This window comes from Zingiber officinale, chromosome 7A, assembly GCF_018446385.1.
Source record: "Zingiber officinale cultivar Zhangliang chromosome 7A, Zo_v1.1, whole genome shotgun sequence".
In the NCBI taxonomy this organism is placed as follows: domain Eukaryota; kingdom Viridiplantae; phylum Streptophyta; class Magnoliopsida; order Zingiberales; family Zingiberaceae; genus Zingiber; species Zingiber officinale.
In genome coordinates this window covers 58,996,003-59,018,023 of record NC_055998.1, presented here as the reverse complement: position 1 = coordinate 59,018,023, position 22,021 = coordinate 58,996,003, and the positions used below count along the sequence as shown (strand labels likewise).

The 22,021-nt window shown below is 41.3% G+C and overlaps 2 long non-coding RNA genes across 2 annotated transcripts; both read left to right on the top strand.

Moving 5' to 3' along the window:
* The first annotated feature begins 6,606 nt into the window (after positions 1–6,606).
* Positions 6,607–8,323, top strand: LOC122000135. The gene is made up of 3 exons (XR_006116963.1): positions 6,607–7,344; positions 7,428–7,519; positions 8,173–8,323. It is a non-coding gene; the product is annotated as an uncharacterized LOC122000135 (long non-coding RNA).
* A 3,888-nt stretch (positions 8,324–12,211) lies between these two features.
* LOC122001432 lies at positions 12,212–15,654 on the top strand. The gene is made up of 3 exons (XR_006117362.1): positions 12,212–14,237; positions 14,321–14,412; positions 15,066–15,654. It is a non-coding gene; the product is annotated as an uncharacterized LOC122001432 (long non-coding RNA).
* Positions 15,655–22,021: the final 6,367 nt, after the last annotated feature.

Here is a 22,021-nt window from a genome sequence, read left to right as displayed (position 1 = left end):
CCCACTAGCACTAGTGTCAATCAGTATAGGCTCTAAGGCCTAAAGACCTAGTGTGACCATCATGCTTCCTCTGTGCCAAAGCCTTGGTCAAGGGATCTGCGATGTTAGCCTCTGTAGGTACTCTGCAAATCTTCACATCTCCTCTATCGATAATCTCTCGAATGAGATGGAAGCGCCGTAGTATATGCTTGGTCTGCTGGTGTGAGCGAGGTTCCTTCGCCTGTGCTATAGCTCCATTGTTGTCATAATAGAGCCCAACTAGGTCAGCGATGCTAGGAACCACCCCAAGTTCAGTAATGAACTTGCGGATCCAAACTGCCTCCTTTGCTGCCTCTGATGCAACAATATACTCGGCTTCTATTGTAGAATCAGCTACTATCCTCTTCCAGCTGACAGCACCACCATTAATGCAAAATACGAACCCTGACTGCGATCGGTAATCATCCTGATCGGTCTGAAAGCTGGCATCACTGTAACCCTTTATAGTTAGCTCATCATTGCCTCCATATATCAAAAAATATTCTTTAGTCCTTCGTAAGTACTTAAGAATATTCTTGACCGCTATCCAGTGACTTTCACCTGGATCTGATTGGTATCTGCTCGTCATGCTCAAAGCATACGAGACATCAGGTCGAGTACACAACATGGCGTACATGATCGATCCTATGGCTGAGGCATAAGGGATCTGATCCATGCGGTCTCTCTCCTCTCTAGAAGAGGGACCTTGAGTCTTCGAAAGACTAACGCCATGTGACATCGGTAGAAATCCCTTCTTGGAGTTCTAACAGAAGGAGTACCTTGTCAATATATGTACTCGACTTAGGCCAAGCAATCTCTTAGATCTATCTCTATAGATCTGTATCCTAACATGCGGGATGCCTCACCTAAGTCCTTCATTGAGAAGCAACTCCTAGCCACAGACTGAAGCATAGGGATGTCCTTCCCAATGAGTAGTATGTCATCCACATACAATATGAGGAAGACAACTATATCCCCTATAACCTTCTTGTAGACACAAGGTTCATCTTCGTTCTTGATGAAACCAAACTGTTTGATTGCATCATCGAATCAAAGATTCCAGCTCCGAGAAACTTGCTTTAGTCCATAAATGGACCTATGCAGCTTGGATACTCTACTAGTATGCTGTGGATCTACAAAACCCTCAGGTTGTGTCATGTACACATCCTCGAGTAGGTTTCCATTCAGAAACGCGGTTTTGACATCCATCTGCCATATCTCATAGTCATGGTAGGCTGCAATAGCAAGCATGATCCGAATGGACTTAAACATCGCTACTGGAGAAAAGGTTTCATCATAGTCAATACCATGAATCTGCTTGAAACCTTTAGCTACCAAGCGACCCTTATAAATAAGACCATCCATGTCAGTCTTTCTCTTAAAGACCCACTTACACCCAATGGGTTTTACCCCTTCAGGTGGATCAACTAAAGTCCATACTTGGTTGGTGTACATGGATTCCATTTCAGATCTCATGGCTTCTAGCCATTTCTCGGAATCTGGTCTCATCATAGCTTCCTGATAGGTGGTAGGCTCATCCTCTATGAGCATAACGTCATCATGGTCAGACAAGAGAAATGAGTATCTCTCAGGCTGATGACGTACCCTATCAGACCTGCGAAGAGGTATGTCCACTTGAACCGGTTGTTGTTCCTCAACTCCTTGTGGAACAACATCATCCACAACACTTTGTGGTTCCAGTTCAATTTCCATCGAGGCATCAGTGCTATTGTTCGCATCTTGAACTTCTTCAAGATCGAACATGCTCCCACTAGTCTTTCTAGAAACAAAGTCCCTTTCTAGAAAGACCCCAGTCTTTGCCACAACTACCTTGTGCTGACTGGGAATGTAGAAGTAATATCCCTTAGTTTCCTTGGGATATCCTATAAAGTAGCACTTGTCGGATTTGGGTCCTAATTTATCTGAGACTTGACGTCTAACGTAAGCCTCACAATCCCAAATCCTCATGAAAGACACTTGGGCATCTCTCCCAGTCCATATCCTATATGGTGTCTTTATCACGGCCTTAGATGGAACTCGGTTGAGTATAAAAGCTGCCGTGTCTAGAGCATATCCCCATAGATATGTCGGAAGATCCATGTGACTCATCATAGATCGTACCATATCTAATAAGTGCGATTCCTCCTTTCGGATACACCATTCCATTGTGGTGTTCCGGGAGGAGTGAGTTGAGATAAAATCTCACACTCAGCTAAGTAGTCACGAAACTCATGGCTTAAGTATTCACCACCTCGATTTGATCAAGTACCTTAATACTCTTGCCAAGTTGTTACGTACTTCATTCTTGAATTCTTTGAACTTTTCAAAGTCGGACTTATGTGTCATCAAGTACACATAACCGTATCTCTTGAAATCATCGATAAATGTGATAAAGTACCTATAACGCCTCTAGCGACAACATTGAAAGGGCCACATACATCACTATGTATGAGTCCTAACAAATCGATTGCTCTCTCGCTATGCCCACTAAAGGCGTCTTGGTCATCTTGGCTCGTAGGCATGACTCGCATATCTCATATGATTCAAAATCAAATGAGTCCAGCAAACCATCCTTATGGAGTGGGATAGCGCTTGTCATTTATATGACCAACGAGACCGTGCCAGCGGTAGGTTTGGTTCATGTCACTTGACTTGCAACCCTTGGTACTACTGTTATAGCTAGGGCTCTCAAGGTCTCGAATATCGAGTCCCTTTATTAGAGATGCCCTACAATATAACATATCTTTTAAATATACAGAACAACATTTGTCTTTTATTATAAAGAGTATCATTTCTTGTCTAAACAAGAAACTATATTCTGTAAAGCAAGCACATAACAACAATCATCTAAATCTAGTACAAGCCCAGAGGGCGAGATAGATAATAAGTTCCTACAGCAATGAGCAACCCGTGCTCCATTGCCTACTCGTAGGTCCACCTCGCCCTTGCCAATGCTCTACTATTTCTCAGCCCTGCACATCGGTACAAATGTGAGAAGCACATCCGATATCTAATACCCATGATGTAGAAATAGATAGATTGACTTCTATAACATATATACCAGAAGTGGAAGTCTCACTTCGCTTCTTCTTAAGATCCTCCAAGTATACCTTGCAGTTCCTCTTCTGACCGCGGTGGAAGCGGTAGCATCCTTGGCGACCCCTCCTTTAGGCTTGATTGCCTTGCCTTTGCCCTTGGTTTGGGACTTTCCCTTACCTTTGGGCTTGCCCTTGCCCTTATGCACCATCAGAATGGGCTTGACCCTCTTAAGGTTAATCTCGTGAGTTCGTAACATACTAAGTAACTCGGGCGTGGCTTGTCAATCTCGTTCATGTTATAGTTGAGCGAATTGACTATAGCTATCTGGCAAGGACTGCAAGATCAGCCAGCTCTTGGCAGTGGGAACCCAGTCTTTGTAGATTCTCTATGTACCCAATCATCTTGAGTACATGAGACTCAACGTCGACCCTTCCTCCAGCATGATGCCTTGAGATCTCAAATCTCTCATGCCTTGCTTGTCCACGATATAGTTGGCGAAGATGCTCAACCATATCAAAAGCGCCCATCAACTCATGTTGCTTCTGAAGCTCTGAGTTCATGGTCGCGAGCATTAGACAGGACACATCTAATGCGTCGTCTTGATGCTTCTTGTAAGCATCTTTGTCGGCTCACGGGGCATTGGCAGGAGGAGCCTCCGGAATGGGCTGCTCCAGAACGTACAGCTTACGCTCCTGGGTGAGAACTATTCTCAAGTTCCTGTACCAGTCCAGGAAATTCGCTCCGTTGAGCTTGTCCTTCTCAAGGACAGATCGCAGGGAGAAGGAATTCGTGTTCGACGTCATGGTTATCTACAACAGAAAATTTGCAGAAATAAATATCATATTCTTTAAAATCATTTAATTAGGCCTTTAACTAAATGATGCTCCCACTGAATACTATAATTATTGTGGGACAAGATCCACATCATACTAACCCTTGAGTTAGCTTTGGCTGATAGGCTTAGTATGATCGGTAGGTAACGATTACCAATTACATCTCTATGCAACTCTTGTTTATAGAATAAAATCCGCATTTATATTAAAACTCGAGTTAGCTTTGGCTAATACGCCCGAGAATTAATATAAACGTGATTTTGTCCTACCTTTCCAACCATTGGAAGAATGCCTATAGTTGACTCGATCCAACCGAGTAACTAGGAATACTCAATCTAATTGAGTTTGTATTCACCCATGCGTTGATAGGCGAGACCAAGATTGTCCCTCCGTACCCTACCAAGATAATATGTATTGCTCTGCTTTGGCAGATTCAACAATACATGTGATCGAGGTAGTGATAGGTATCACGGCACGGTTAGGCATTTTAGAGTTGGTTCGATCTAGATCTAATCTAATCGAGAAGGATGCATCTTGTGCACGACTTAGATCTAATCTAATCGCAATGGTGCATCATGTGCACGACTTAGATCTAATCTAATCGTTAAGGCACTAATTAATTAATTAATTATTAAACATGCATCAAATACATAACAATTAATTAATTAATCTATTTGTGATTTAGTCATGGCCCTACTACGATCTTCTCAAGCCAATGAGAAGATCGATTGGTCAACCTAGGGTCAACAGCTTCTCCAAGCGCCTCCCTTTGACCACCTTGTGTTGCTCGTGCCCGCCTCGGAAATCCGTCTTGTGTGGACCCTCCACCGCTCCAATTTGTACATTACAATTTGAAACTCAAGTTACATTCGAGTCTAAATCTAATTTACAACAAGAATATAAGAGAAGGCACGACGCGCAGGTCGCGAATAAATAAAACATACAACACGCGCAAACACATAACGGCACGCAGGCCGTATTATGAATTACAACACAACCAATCATATTGGGTTTTTGGGCCATGACTATCACAAAATTTATATATAATTCAAAATTATATATTTTCATAGTTTTCTATAATTTTAAAATTATTTTTTAAAATTTTTACGAGTAAAATTTCTCGGCGGTCCCGTTTAGCGGTTTCGAGCGCAATCGCGGAACGGATCCCCTTGCGGGGCCCAGGGGCAGCGCCCCTACCCGCGATCTAACCATCGCGAGGGTTCCTTTGCGATCCAACAGTGCCTAAACCCGCTGTCCCAAAATGATTTGGGCCGAGACATTGCCGTTTCGGAAAAATCGTTTTTAGCGATTTCGGGTGCAACCGCGGAGCAAATCCCCTTGCGGGGTTAGGGGCAGTACCCCTACCCACGATCTAACCATCGTGAGTTGCTCCTTTGCGATCTAATGGTACCCAACCCCGCTGTCCCAAATGGATTTGGGGCAAAACGATGCCGTTTAAAAGAAAACTTTCCGGTAGACGAAGCCTACAAGTGCCGAGACACTTGTGCTTCGCTTCTACGGAAAAATTACTCATAAAAACTCTAAAAACTCAATTTTTACAGAAAATCACAGAAGGTATATTTTTCATAAAAATACAAATGAACTCGTACAAGTCTTTGCGTGGCTCGATACCCTTTGTTGGGTTCTTGGACATGAAAAGCTTTTCGCGTCATGAAACCCCAAGTCACCAAAGTAGATCCGTGCAAGATTAGTAAACAAAACTTTTCAAAAAACTTTTCTTATACGAGTTTGTAAAACCTTAGATCTACACTAGATAAGGGTTATACCTTGAGCGTGCCTTTCGCTTATCCCGCTCGTCGAGGAGTTGCCGGATCTCTAGACCGTCAAGCGCCGGTCCTCTAGAAGTATCCACACGGACACGTAGGTGGAGAAAACCTCACACAAAGGTGTGCTAGCACCTTGGTGAGATTCGGCCAAGCAAGGAGGAGAGGGAGAGGGAGAGGGAAAGCTTGAGAGGAAGAAGGAGGAAGAAATCACCACACTTGAATGAAAATGAATTCACCATCATTCACAAAGTGGCCGGCCACTTTCATCTAGAGTAACTCCCCATTAAATGCAATTAATGTGAAGTTAATAAGAAAATGGCTTTGTAACTTCCATGAGGTGGCATCCATGATGATGTGGAATATCATCATTGGTCCACCTAATGCCAACTCACCAATGAGGTGGCAAAAGGTCAAGTCAAAATTGACCTTTGGTCTTCCATCTCTAGTCAAGTCAAACTTGACCCAATCTCTACCATGGTTGATCTAATCCAATCATTTGATTAGAGCCAACTTAATATAATGAATCTAATTCATTAAATTAAATTGATTTAATAAGTCATAATCTAAATTAGACTCATTAAATACATGAATCAACTTGAGTTGAACTCAAGTTAGCCCAATTAGGATTACTCTTAATCCAATTTGATTCATCAAATGAATCTAATTCTCTTTGTTCATCATATGAACCTAATCTCCATCAAATTGTCCTAAGTGTGTGACCCTATAGATTCTTGTAACGTTGGCAATGCCCTAAACCCATTTAGGAGCATAAGTAATGAGCGGTATCTAGCAACACATCATTACTACCCAAGTTACAAGAATGTCGAGATCCGACATCACCTTGTGACTATCAATTGTGACTACTCACAAAATAATGACAAGTGTCCTTCTATCCTAGACATCTAGTGTAAGATACCGTAAGATTTAATAATAAATGTTATTGGACGAAAAATCTTATTGGATTTTTCTGGAATTTTTAGAAATTTTTCGGGATTTAAACGGGCTCCGTATGATCCGTTTTGAGAGCATGGATTTCGGGTACAGAGGAGGCATGTTTGGAACACCATTTAAGTGGGAGTTGATTAAGGAGAAAACTTTGAGTTTAATTAAATTAAACCTAAGTGTTTAAATAAGCCCTAATTCCCGATTTCCTCCTCCTTCACACGGTTTTCCTTTCTCCCGAGCCTTCTCTCGCGATTTCTTCTCGCACGATCGCCGGTCGCCATGGACTCACCGCCGGCAACGATCCCCTCCTCCAGCGTACCTCGGTTGAGCTTTCCTCCTCTCTGTCTCTCTCTCGTGCCGCCGTGGTCCGTTTCTCCCCGACGCTTCTTCCTTCCTCTCTCGTGCGGATGAATTCGACACCGACGGAGAGATTCTTCCCTGACGATCCTATTCTCGCCGAGTCGCCTGAGGGAGAGCATCGGATCTCGACGGTATCAACTATCTCTGGAGGAGCGACCACCTTCTCGGCCACTCGACCATTCCTTGCGCGCGGTGGACAGCGATCGGGGGGGGGGGGGGAATTCGATCTAGGGCACAACAAGGTTTGGGATCGCAACGCCCTCCTAGCCGATTGACCACCGTCAATCCTCCTCCTGGATCCGATCACTGGTGTATGCTCTGTATCTCCCCACCAGATGGATTGAATCGGGTGATCAACCTTGGTAAGCTTCATCCGAATTCATAAGAAATCAAGGTCTTGCCTTAATTGTTTCCAATTTTTGTTCTTCTTGCTGTCCTGGAATAGAGGAAGCATTGGATCAATATGTGGTGGACCTTCCTTGTTGCCGACCATTGCCAGTTCTACTTCTTCAAGCTGTGCATGCCTCGGGTGAAGAGGTAAGAGTTCAATTGAGGTACATGTTGTCTTATTTGTTAGAGTTCTAGCAAATTCATTGTTGTGCAATTGTTTCTGGGATTGATCTTGGAAAGAATTAGTGTAAGAGTTCTTGGTGGAAGTGGGCAGAGGATAGTAGGAGATGTGAGCTCTTGATTTGGTGGCTGTGGGCAGAGGTTAGTAGGAGATGTGACCTCTTGATTGTGGTCACACCTCAAGGTAAGTGTTTTACAGTGAGGTATTTTGGTTCTTATCAGTAGTGTGTTACGTAATTAGGTTTTCTATGGGTTGTGTGGGGTTTTGTATTGCTTATATTTATGAGTATTGTGATGTGGATTGGATGAATTATGGTGAATTAAGGATTAAGGTTTTAGTTGATATAGATTATTATGTGATCATTTTTAGGATCATTGGATTGATTGTTGATTGGATTATCAGATGAGGTAGGTTGATGATTTGGTTGTTTGGGTTGATGTGGATTTATGATGGAGATTTGAGCTTATGATAGGTTTTGTGGTTGATATTGTTATGGTTCAGGTTAGTTGGGGGATTAATCCATAATCATGTTTGATTAGGGTTATTCTAATTAGGTTGGGGGAAGTTGTTTAGTTAATTACTCCGTATGTAATTAGCTAAATATATTATGTGATCGCAGGACTTGGATTCGAGGCGAGCGTCTCGACGCGGGTGGGATTTATCTTATCATGATCGACATATTTAAGGCGGGTATTTCTTCCTTGCCTCTATGTAGATTTTATTGAGCTTAGTGCATGGTTTTATGTGATGGTTTAGGATGCTTTATCTTATATCATGTTCGTTTGTTGCTTTCCTGCTTGATACCGATGCTTGACCCTTGTGATGATCTATTTAATTCTTATACAGTCTACACTTTGGATTATCTATACTCTGTGGTATTTGTGTACATATAGAGTATGTATGGTAGGGGTTACTTCGTTGGTGGTGTTCATATGAGGCTTGTCCATCCGTATGTCGTGTATACTTCTGTCCGGTGTGATGATTGGAGTTGTGTTGATTGTATGTCTGTGGTTTATACACGTATTTGATGTGTTTTTACTGGAGGATACATGTTGATTGTACACGTGGGGTTGTGTAGGTGTGTCTGTTGAGGTTATTGGAGATTTTTGGGTTGACTATACATGTGTGGTTATATACATATGTTTGGTGGGATATATGGAGGTATCATGATGATTATACTCATGTTGTGGGACACTTAGGTGGATTTAGAGTTGCATGGATGATGACGGTGTCCGTATCATGATTATATATGTATATCATGTTCGTCATTCATTGCATCTAATGACTATCGTCTCCCTTGTAGTTGAGAGGGTTGTCGAGTCTTTTATAGCGTCAATTCGACCATTGATGGAGAGTGGTAGTTTGGGGTGGAGCTAGTCTGTCGTGCTTACTAGGCTGCTCAGTGTGTACTCTGTCCGCCTCGACCACTCTTGAGTAGTGGGTCTGGAGGGTTCAGTAGTTAGGGGGCTTGTGATGTGAGTAGTCAGGGACCCTGATGCTATGTAGTTAGATGACTACTTAGCGTACCGAACGCTTGAGGCTAGTACGGTTTGTCATGGACCCAAGCCTCTCGGCCATACAGGGGTCGTGGTGTCCAGAGAGGTGGCGGGGGTGACCGTGGGCGTCGTGCGCATTGGCGTTTGATGCGCGGTGCGTCTTTGGAGATATATTTGCATACATGCCTAGTAGATTGCATGTGTTTGTGGTATGTTGCGTTTGTTTGCGATATGATTGTTGCGTATGGTTGTCATGCTGCATCATATCATTTATTTTACATGTATTTGCGATCGTATTTATATTACGCAGGTGTCGCGGGTGTGTATGTTGCAGATCCGGTGAGGTTCTTGATCTTGGTATCTTGCGTCGATTTGATTGGGTATGTATTTACCATTATGTCGGTAGTGGGTTGTGCAGTTCGTATATCGGTTATGATTATGTCGGGTTATTACGTCGGTATGTTCAGATCTTTATTCCCTACTGAGACTGTATACTTGTGATCTCCATGTTGTTTATGGACCATGCACTATCTTGTCTATTACCCGCTGAGTTACCTATACTCACCACCGCATGTATACATTTATGTTTTCAGGTAGCTTGTAGATAGTTGGTGTCGCTCGGAGTATCCTGTCTGTCGGGTCCTACGTCACATCTGTAGATCGCGCTTGCTTTCTTTTGTATATTCTTTTCTTATTTTTGGCATTGTATTTGTGTATGGCCATGTGGCTATCTTATGGTTTTGGTGTTGTATTTGTGTTTAAGCCGTGCCGGCATGCATTACATTTATTTGGTTTGTGTGGACTTTCCTTCGTTTTTCCGCTGTGTTTTAGTATAGCCGTGTAGGCTGTTTTATATATAACTACGTGGTTGTGTATATAAATATTCCAGCCGTATGTGACTGATGTATATTTGTTTGTAGTGATGCTTCATATTGTCACCGGTACAGGGGAGATGTTGTCGGATTTTTGTCTGGCAGGGACTCCTTTGGGGGCGTGACAATTTTTGGTATCAGAGCAGGTATACGGTACTTGTTATGTGTTTTGGATTTTCGAGATTTATCTGATACCAATTTTTGGTATCAGAGCAGGTACGATGCCTGTTATTCGTGTTTTGGATTTCTTGATTCGATTTTCTTGATGTGACTTTTTGGGTTTTGGGACCAGGCAGCAGCAGGACATCTCCAGGCTATAGGAGGTATGCTTGCATATTATTATCTTGCATTTTGTTAGTACATATGCATGGTTGTTCTGATCGTTATGACATGTGTTAGTGTTCTCTTGTTAGTACTTGCCTAGGTGATTGTAGCATACATGTCATGTGTTGGGTCAATCACTGATCACGGTTGACCTAATGGAGATCAAGGATTACAGTCTCAGGGGATCTGTCATATCATACTACTAGTAGTTTTAGTGTCAGTTACTACTAGTTGTTTGAGAGTTAGAGTCATATACCAGTCTCGGTTATTATTAGCTGGATAGTGGATGGTTTCGGTATACACATGTTGACTCAGTTTGATTACTCCTGTTGGTTAGGTTAGTAGATTACTCTCGTTGACTTGGGTAGTGGTGGATCGATTTTACCTTAGTTGCTTTTGACGATGATTGATTTACCCTTATTAGATCAGTTAGTTGACGATCGATTTATTTAGCAGTTCGATCATTAGGGTATCGTCATACTCTATTTTTAGAGATTTTGATCTTTGGGGTTACTTGTGTTGGGTTAGATATTTGGGAGACTCACTTGAGTACGTGACTTGTACCGTCATGGGTAGAAAGGACTGAATTGGCCGTATACCATTATCGGCTTAGTCAGTTTGTAGAGGATTGTCGTATCCGATTCCATGGGGACTTTGACTATGGACTGTCTGTACCTGGTAGGATGACTTAGAAGGTACATTCAGATAGGATACCGCACAGTGTGGAAAAGTGTAAAGCTACGTGCTTAACACTTATGAGATACAATCGTTACATGGATGACTAGTAGACTCGTCTAACGTTGCTCCATGGGAGATCCTGACTCATAGAGCTGTCGGATGTAGTTAGATATCCTTGATGTACTTAGTGATATATACCCCGTAATGGTGCGGAGGCAGTGGGTTAGTTGAGTAATACCTAGGAGGTCCGACAATGACTAGGTATAATTCTAGATGATGATCCTCGAGGGGTAGAGCATTGATTGACCGATAGTTTGATCAGCTATTTAGATATAGCGTTCCTCTATCTTTGTGTTCATTGCTCAATATTGGAGGTTACTGAACCTCAGATGGAGCAATCACAGTATGATGAGGTACAAGACAGTGGTTAGATGACTCAGCTAACATTGTCTTTATTAGGTGGCTCAAGACCTTGACCACATGATCATTTTATCAGGTCTTGTAGGCTATGTCTCAGATTGGAGGGTTCGACCTTTTATCGGTATTTGTCGAGGGACATTTATAGATGAGTGTTGCGGAGATACTTGCTTGATGGGTAGATTCTTAGTCGGGACATTGTGTGACCCTTTGACTTTGGATTGATATTCTTTTACTATAGATATTTAATTATCAGAAAGGATGAGATGATGAGATTTGGCAGACTTTTGGATACATTTAGTTGTTGGCAGTAGGTGTTGAGGGTTGGATGCTTTCGTTTTTCTCTATCTTTGTGTAGGAGACTATCCGGTATGATTGATTGATGTTGAGGATGATTTTGATTGATAGATATTAAGAGATCAGGTGTGATGATATGTTATTTGTTGATGATCTATTGGTGGATATTTAGTTTGATGGTCTACTATTTGGTGTTTGAGGTTGATAGAGACATGAGGAGTGATGTGTCTGTGATATTTAGGGATTTAGTGATTGTAGTTGGTCATTAGTTTACAGACTTGTTGTTGATGATCTTATGGTGGAGTAAGCCTGTGGTACGTACATTATGGATAGTATGAGTCATTGGTGTTACCATTTAGGCATACCGTGCCTAGATGTTTACATGGACTCAGTGTACTTGGTATTCTTAGGGTGTTTGGATTAGATTTCATTATCTTCATTGACGATGTTGTGATCTATTCCCGATCCGATGTGGATTACGTACACTATCTTCACATAGTTTTAGAGATGTTTTGACGGGAACATCTATATGTGAAGTTAGTAGTACGTATTGTGATTGTCTTTTACGAGTTTTTTTTTGGGACCCGTTGTCTTTAGTAGAGAGCTAAGAGTGGATCCACAGGAGATAGAGGTTGTAATCAGTTGGGAGTAGTCGTAGTCTATACCGGAGACTCGCTGTTCCATTGGTCTGGCTAGATATTACCAGAGATTGATTGAGGGTTTTCTCCAGCATTTATGCAATTGACCGGATTGTCTAGGAAAAGTATGAAATTTTCCTAGATAGATGCCTGCGAGATCAGTTTAGATAACTGCACCGGTCTTAGCGATGCTTTCTAGTGTAGACGGATTTGCACTCTATATAGATGTATCGTACCTGGGGTTAGGTGCAACTCCGATATAGCAAGAGCGGAGCAGTCTCATGCCAGTATACTGAATTATCGTGTGATGGGAATGAGATTATTTGATTTTCATGTGAGATTATGTGTGTTTCCGAGTCACTTCTTGTCCGGGAGAAGTTACTGCAGGAAATACCTTGATCTGAATTTGTGGTACATTCGGGTGACACCTGATGTCTGGAGACTTGGAGCATTCTGATGGTAGAACGATATGAAGAAAGATATCGCAGATTTTGTAGCTTGATGTCTAGTATGTCATCCAGTGGGGGTGAGCATCGGAGACCAGTAGGATTGTTTCAGTAGACTCGTATTTTGGAGTGAAGTTGGGAGCATGTTTTGATGGATTTTATTGTGGGATTATCCAGAACATGGAAAGGATATGATGATTTGGGTAATCATTGTTGGATGATGACTTGCTTCCTAGCTATGGATTTGTGGGACGGATTCTTTGGATTGAGTAGCAGGGTTATACTCTAGAGGGATTACCGGACTGGATGATGTATTTCTGAGTATTGTTTTGGAGGGAGATCAATGATTTCACATCATGGTTTTGATGATGGTTACAGCAGACTTTGGGTTAGGAGTTTCACTTTAGTATAGATTTTCATCTCAGACTGATGGATAGTTTGAGTGCTCTATACAGGTGTTGGAGGATTTATTGATAGTGGAATTTGGATTTTAGAGGTGTTTGATTTATCCGTAGTTGGTTAGATTGTAGAGTGTGAGTAGCGGGAGTAGGGTGAGTTTATAGCTCACAGAGTTGTCGCTAGTCACTTGGAGGAGGATTATCATGTTTGGAGATCTGTTTATGATACTAGGGTTGGAGATTTATTTATGATGTTATGATGGAGTAGCGGATGAGGATGCTGTTTGGATGTTACCCTTGGATGAGGATCCCTGAGTTGACCAGTAAATTTGGGGACCAAATTTTTATTAGTGGGGGAGAATGTAAGATACCGTAAGATTTAATAATAAATGTTATTGGACGAAAAATCTTATTGGATTTTTCTGGAATTTTTAGAAATTTTTCGGGATTTAAACGGGCTCCGTATGATCCGTTTTGAGAGCATGGATTTCGGGTACAGAGGAGGCATGTTTGGAACACCATTTAAGTGGGAGTTGATTAAGGAGAAAACTTTGAGTTTAATTAAATTAAACCTAAGTGTTTAAATAAGCCCTAATTCCCGATTTCCTCCTCCTTCACACGGTTTTCCTTTCTCCCGAGCCTTCTCTCGCGATTTCTTCTCGCACGATCGCCGGTCGCCATGGACTCACCGCCGGCAACGATCCCCTCCTCCAGCGTACCTCGGTTGAGCTTTCCTCCTCTCTGTCTCTCTCTCGTGCCGCCGTGGTCCGTTTCTCCCCGACGCTTCTTCCTTCCTCTCTCGTGCGGATGAATTCGACACCGACGGAGAGATTCTTCCCTGACGATCCTATTCTCGCCGAGTCGCCTGAGGGAGAGCATCGGATCTCGACGGTATCAACTATCTCTGGAGGAGCGACCACCTTCTCGGCCACTCGACCATTCCTTGCGCGCGGTGGACAGCGATCGGGGGGGGGGGATTCAATCTAGGGCACAACAAGGTTTGGGATCGCAACGCCCTCCTAGCCGATTGACCACCGTCAATCCTCCTCCTGGATCCGATCACTGGTGTATGCTCTGTATCTCCCCACCAGATGGATTGAATCGGGTGATCAACCTTGGTAAGCTTCATCCGAATTCATAAGAAATCAAGGTCTTGCCTTAATTGTTTCCAATTTTTGTTCTTCTTGCTGTCCTGGAATAGAGGAAGCATTGGATCAATATGTGGTGGACCTTCCTTGTTGCCGACCATTGCCAGTTCTACTTCTTCAAGCTGTGCATGCCTCGGGTGAAGAGGTAAGAGTTCAATTGAGGTACATGTTGTCTTATTTGTTAGAGTTCTAGCAAATTCATTGTTGTGCAATTGTTTCTGGGATTGATCTTGGAAAGAATTAGTGTAAGAGTTCTTGGTGGAAGTGGGCAGAGGATAGTAGGAGATGTGAGCTCTTGATTTGGTGGCTGTGGGCAGAGGTTAGTAGGAGATGTGACCTCTTGATTGTGGTCACACCTCAAGGTAAGTGTTTTACAGTGAGGTATTTTGGTTCTTATCAGTAGTGTGTTACGTAATTAGGTTTTCTATGGGTTGTGTGGGGTTTTGTATTGCTTATATTTATGAGTATTGTGATGTGGATTGGATGAATTATGGTGAATTAAGGATTAAGGTTTTAGTTGATATAGATTATTATGTGATCATTTTTAGGATCATTGGATTGATTGTTGATTGGATTATCAGATGAGGTAGGTTGATGATTTGGTTGTTTGGGTTGATGTGGATTTATGATGGAGATTTGAGCTTATGATAGGTTTTGTGGTTGATATTGTTATGGTTCAGGTTAGTTGGGGGATTAATCCATAATCATGTTTGATTAGGGTTATTCTAATTAGGTTGGGGGAAGTTGTTTAGTTAATTACTCCGTATGTAATTAGCTAAATATATTATGTGATCGTAGGACTTGGATTCGAGGCGAGCGTCTCGACGCGGGTGGGATTTATCTTATCATGATCGACATATTTAAGGCGGGTATTTCTTCCTTGCCTCTGTGTAGATTTTATTGAGCTTAGTGCATGGTTTTATGAGATGGTTTAGGATGCTTTATCTTATATCATGTTCGTTTGTTGCTTTCCTGCTTGATACCGATGCTTGACCCTTGTGATGATCTATTTAATTCTTATACAGTCTACACTTTGGATTATCTATACTCTGTGGTATTTGTGTACATGTAGAGTATGTATGGTAGGGATTACTTCATTGGCGGTATTCATATGAGGCTTATCCATCCGTATGTCGGGTATACTTCTGTCCGGTGTGATGATTGGAGTCGTGTTGATTGTATGTCTGTGGTTTATACACGTGTTTGATGTGTTTTTACTGGAGGATACATGTTGATTTTACACGTGGGGTTGTGTAGGTGTGTCTGTTGAGGTTATTGGAGATCTTTGGTTGACTATACATGTGTGGTTATATACATATGTTTGGTGGGATATATGGAGATATCATGATGATTATACTCATGTTGTGGGACACTTAGGTGGATTTAGAGTTGCGTGGATGATGGCGGTGTCCGTATCGTGATTATATATATATATCATCATGTTCGTCATTCAGGGCATACTGACGACTATCGTCTCCCTTGTAGTTGAGAGGGTTGTCGGTCTTTTATAGCCGTCCATTCGGCCACTGATGGAGAGTGGTAGTTTGGGGTGGAGCTAGTCCTGTCGCGCTTACTCAGCTGCTCGGTGTTCCGTCGGCCTCGACCACTCTGGAGTAGTGAGTCTTGAGGTGCAGTGTCGAGGGCTAGAGATGTGAGTGGTGGGGACCCTTAGCTGGGTGGTTATATAACTACTTGGCCATTATAGCGGTGTTTGTTACGGAGGCTAATACGGTTTGGCCTCTCGGCCGTACGAGGTCGTGGTGTACAGAGGTGGCGGGGTGACCGTGGAGCGTGCGTGCATTGGCGTTTGATCGGTGCGTCTTTGGAGATATATTTGCATCGTACCTAGTAGATACTAGTTGCATGTGTTTGGTATGTTGCGTTTGTTTGCGATATGATTGTTGCGTATGGTTGTCGTCTGCGATCGTATCGTTTATTTTATGTATTTGCGATCGTATTTATATTACTGCAGTGTCGCGGGTGTGTACATTGCGAGATCGGTGAGGTTCTTGATCTTGGTATCTTGCGTCGATTTGATTGGGTATGTATTTACCGTTATATCGGTAGTGGGTTGTGCGGTTCGTATGTCGGTTATGATTATGTCGGGTTATTACGTCGGTATGTTCGGATCATTGGTTATGATAGTATGATCGTGTTCTTTGTTCCCTGTATACTTTTGATCTCCGTGTTTTGTTTATGGACCGTACACTATCATTCTATTACCTGTTGAGTTACCCCCCGTGTGTATCGTTTATGTTTTCGGGTAGCTTGTAGATGGTTGGTGTCGCTCGGAGTATCCTGTCTACCGGGTCCTAGAAGACCGTCTTATTTTCTTTTGTATATTCTTTTATTATTTTTGGCGTTGTATTTGCGTATATGTGGCTATCTTATGGTTTTAGTGTTGTATTTGTGTTTAGCATTGTATTTATTTGTGTTGTGTGGGCTTTCCGTTTTTGTTTTTGCGGTGTGTTGGTTTTTATATATAGCTGCGTGGTTGTTGTTCGGTGGTATTATTATAACGTGGTTGTGTATATAAATATTCCGAGCGTGTGGTGATGTATTTTCTTGTAGTGATCTTGATTGTCGATCGGGAGGTGTTCGGATTTTTGGCGGAGACTCCTTTGGGGCGTGTGATTTAGTGTGTCGAGGCACGATGCTTTGTTTTGTTTTGGATTTTCGAGATTTTGGTGTCAGAGTAGGTCCGATGCTATTATTCGTGTTTTGGATTTCGTGATTCGGTTTTCTTGATGTGACTTTTGGGGTTTTGGACGAAGGACTTCTCAAGCTATAGGAGGTATGTGTCGTATGGTTATCTTACATTTGTTGGTATATGCTTTGTTGTCCTGATAGTTTATAGCGTGTGTTAGTACTCTTATGTTAGTACACCTATTTGCTTGTACCGTCATTTCATGTGTTGGGTCGATCGTTGATCACGGTTGACCTACTGGAGATCAGCGTTTACTGTCTCGGGGATTCGTCATATCATACTACTAGTTGTTTTAGTGTCTACTACGACTAGTTGGTTGAGAGTTAGGGTCACATACCAGTCTAGGTTATTATTAGCTGGATAGTGGTTGGTATTTATATACTCATATTGACCCTGTTGGTAGAGTATTGATTTACTCCTGTTGGTTAGGTTAGTAGATTACCCTCCTTGACTTGGGTAGGGGTGGATCGATTTTACCTTAGTTGCTTTTGACGAGGATTGATTTATCCTTATTAGATCAGTTAGTTGACGATCGATTTATTTAGCAGTTCGATCATTAGGGTATCGTCATACTCTATTTTTAGAGATTTTGATCTTTGGGGTTACTTGTGTTGGGTTAGATATTTGGGAGACTCACTTGAGTACGTGACTTGTACCGTCATGGGTAGAAAGGACTGAATTGGCCGTATACCATTATCGGCTTAGTCAGTTTGTAGAGGATTGTCGTATCCGATTCCATGGGGACTTTGACTATGGACTGTCTGATGACTTAGAGATTTCGTTGAGGTGTTTGGAAAGAGAGTAGTTCTCTACTTCTTTCGTCAGCACGATGGATTTTAAGGGATGACTAGTAGACTCGTCTAACGTTGCTCCATGGGAGATCCTGACTCATAGAGCTGTCGGATGTAGTTAGATATCCTTGATGTACTTAGTGATATATACCCCGTAATGGTGCGGAGGCAGTGGGTTAGTTGAGTAATACCTAGGAGGTCCGACAATGACTAGGTATAATTCTAGATGATGATCCTCGAGGGGTAGAGCATTGATTGACCGATAGTTTGATCAGCTATTTAGATATAGCGTTCCTCTATCTTTGTGTTCATTGCTCAATATTGGAGGTTACTGAACCTCAGATGGAGCAATCACAGTATGATGAGGTACAAGACAGTGGTTAGATGACTCAGCTAACATTGTCTTTATTAGGTGGCTCAAGACCTTGACCACATGATCATTTTATCAGGTCTTGTAGGCTATGTCTCAGATTGGAGGGTTCGACCTTTTATCGGTATTTGTCGAGGGACATTTATAGATGAGTGTTGCGGAGATACTTGCTTGATGGGTAGATTCTTAGTCGGGACATTGTGTGACCCTTTGACTTTGGATTGATATTCTTTTACTATAGATATTTAATTATCAGAAAGGATGAGATGATGAGATTTGGCAGACTTTTGGATACATTTAGTTGTTGGCAGTAGGTGTTGAGGGTTGGATGCTTTCGTTTTTCTCTATCTTTGTGTAGGAGACTATCCGGTATGATTGATTGATGTTGAGGATGATTTTGATTGATAGATATTAAGAGATCAGGTGTGATGATATGTTATTTGTTGATGATCTATTGGTGGATATTTAGTTTGATGGTCTACTATTTGGTGTTTGAGGTTGATAGAGACATGAGGAGTGATGTGTCTGTGATATTTAGGGATTTAGTGATTGTAGTTGGTCATTAGTTTACAGACTTGTTGTTGATGATCTTATGGTGGAGTAAGCCTGTGGTACGTACATTATGGATAGTATGAGTCATTGGTGTTACCATTTAGGCATACCGTGCCTAGATGTTTACATGGACTCAGTGTACTTGGTATTCTTAGGGTGTTTGGATTAGATTTCATTATCTTCATTGACGATGTTGTGATCTATTCCCGATCCGATGTGGATTACGTACACTATCTTCACATAGTTTTAGAGATGTTTTGACGGGAACATCTATATGTGAAGTTAGTAGTACGTATTGTGATTGTCTTTTACGAGTTTTTGGGACCCGTTGTCTTTAGTAGAGAGCTAAGAGTGGATCCAGGAGATAGAGGTTGTAATCGGTTGGGAGTAGTCGTAGTCTATGGAGACTCATTGTTCCATTAGTCCGGCTAGATATTACGAGAGATTGATTGAGGGTTTTCTCCGGCGTTTATGTATTGACCGGATTATCTAGGAAAAGTATGAAATTTTCCTAGATAGATGCCTGCGAGATCAGTTTAGATAACTGCACCGGTCTTAGCGATGCTTTCTAGTGTAGACGGATTTGCACTCTATATAGATGTATCGTACCTGGGGTTAGGTGCAACTCCGATATAGCAAGAGCGGAGCAGTCTCATGCCAGTATACTGAATTATCGTGTGATGGGAATGAGATTATTTGATTTTCATGTGAGATTATGTGTGTTTCCGAGTCACTTCTTGTCCGGGAGAAGTTACTGCAGGAAATACCTTGATCTGAATTTGTGGTACATTCGGGTGACACCTGATGTCTGGAGACTTGGAGCATTCTGATGGTAGAACGATATGAAGAAAGATATCGCAGATTTTGTAGCTTGATGTCTAGTATGTCATCCAGTGGGGGTGAGCATCGGAGACCAGTAGGATTGTTTCAGTAGACTCGTATTTTGGAGTGAAGTTGGGAGCATGTTTTGATGGATTTTATTGTGGGATTATCCAGAACATGGAAAGGATATGATGATTTGGGTAATCATTGTTGGATGATGACTTGCTTCCTAGCTATGGATTTGTGGGACGGATTCTTTGGATTGAGTAGCAGGGTTATACTCTAGAGGGATTACCGGACTGGATGATGTATTTCTGAGTATTGTTTTGGAGGGAGATCAATGATTTCACATCATGGTTTTGATGATGGTTACAGCAGACTTTGGGTTAGGAGTTTCACTTTAGTATAGATTTTCATCTCAGACTGATGGATAGTTTGAGTGCTCTATACAGGTGTTGGAGGATTTATTGATAGTGGAATTTGGATTTTAGAGGTGTTTGATTTATCCGTAGTTGGTTAGATTGTAGAGTGTGAGTAGCGGGAGTAGGGTGAGTTTATAGCTCACAGAGTTGTCGCTAGTCACTTGGAGGAGGATTATCATGTTTGGAGATCTGTTTATGATACTAGTGAGATCAAGTCATCGAGCTGACCTACATGCTAGTCTTATTGTATTAACATTATCCCTGAATGCTAATACTCGACTAGGAATGATTTAGAGTAGTGTTCCCTATATCATCTCACTATTGATTCAACTAATCGATTGATATAGGTATGAACCTTCTACTCAAGGACGCTATTATACTTAGTCTATTTGGCACTAATATAAATAAGTATAATAACCAAACAAATGCCTTTATTAATATAAAAGAATATGATATACATGAGTCCATACAATCATCAAATGATTGGCTCTAGGGCTCTAACTAACAAATACATCATTACTACCCAAGTTGCAAGAATGTTGAGATCCAACATCACCTTGTGACTACTAATTGTGACTCCTCACAATATATGACAAGTGTCCTTCTATCCTAGACATTTAGATTGATTAATGTTAGGCATAGACCGTGTCATCCTCTAATCAATCTAAATCTTGAACTCCAAGTAGACTCACTCAATCAAATGAGCTCCATGTCTCATATTGACTCATTTGGGCATGGCCATGCACTTCGTGGTCTCACTCTATCAAGAATATCGATATCTCTCCCGTCATATAGGAGGGATAGATCCCATCTACATCACTCACATCCCTCTGCATAATTTGTTACATACCCAGTGTCGCTTTATAGCCACCGATTCTGGTGACGTTTGTGAAACAATCATAACTCCTATGAGGGAACATGGTGACTTGGTCTAAGGACTAATAGTCGTACTAATAGTCACGTGAGAAAGTATATGACACTCGTATAACGATCCATGATACTTTCTCGTGGTGGGTCGTTCATTATACATTCTCGAATACGTACCCATGTGTCAACTACTATATGCATGACTTGTGAGATCAAGTCATCGAGTTGACCTACATGCTAGCCTTATTGTATTAACATTGTCCCTGAATGATAATACTCAACTAGGAATGATTAAGAGTAGTGTTCCCTATATCATCTCACTATCGATTCAACCAATCGATTGATATAGGTAAGAACCTTTTACTCAAGGACGCTATTATACTTAGTTTATTTGGCACCAATACAAGTAAATATAATAACCAAAACAAATGCCTTTATTTATTTAAGAATATAATACAACAAGTCTATAATACAATCATCAAATGATTGGCTCTAGGGCTCTAACTAACAGACACATGGATCGAAGCCAAATAGGACTTAACCTAACTTGGTTGATAACATCAAAACAACCATGGGGTCCAACAATCTCCCCCTTTTTGATGTGCTTCAACCCAAGTTCAAGTTAGGGTAAAAAGTAAACAAGTAGTAATAAAAAAATGCAAATAAAATATTTTAAGTATAAAGTTTATGTTGGTGCGGTTAGAACTAATAGTCTAACTCAAGTTTTGATAAATGATAAAGTATGTTAAGTTAGTTTCATTTGTTAGAGTGTATACTAAAAGCCTAGCTTTTGTAAATATTTATTTGTTGAAATAAAAGAATCACATTGGTCAATATCTGCATTTATTTGTTAAATATAATTGTTCAATTAATTTATATAGTAGACAACATGGAGTGTGGTGTCACACTCAGAAGATCATATTGTCGGTTCTCTATAAATTATAAACAAGTTGCTCACGACTAAGATGGAAAGGAACAAACCATCGGAATAGTCGTAGTGTAATTAAGTATTAGTTTATCTTGACTAATAAATTACACTTTAAGTGTATTGAGTAGGACCATTTAGGTAAGTTCTTTTTGTACTGACTTAGTAAAAGAACTAGACCTTAGTTATTATGGAAGTGTGTGCTCCTAATCCTAATATAATAACAAGCACATATATTTAATATTTATTTTTTTGACTTATCAAAGGGTGAGGTTTAGCTCGATAAATCAATATGTCC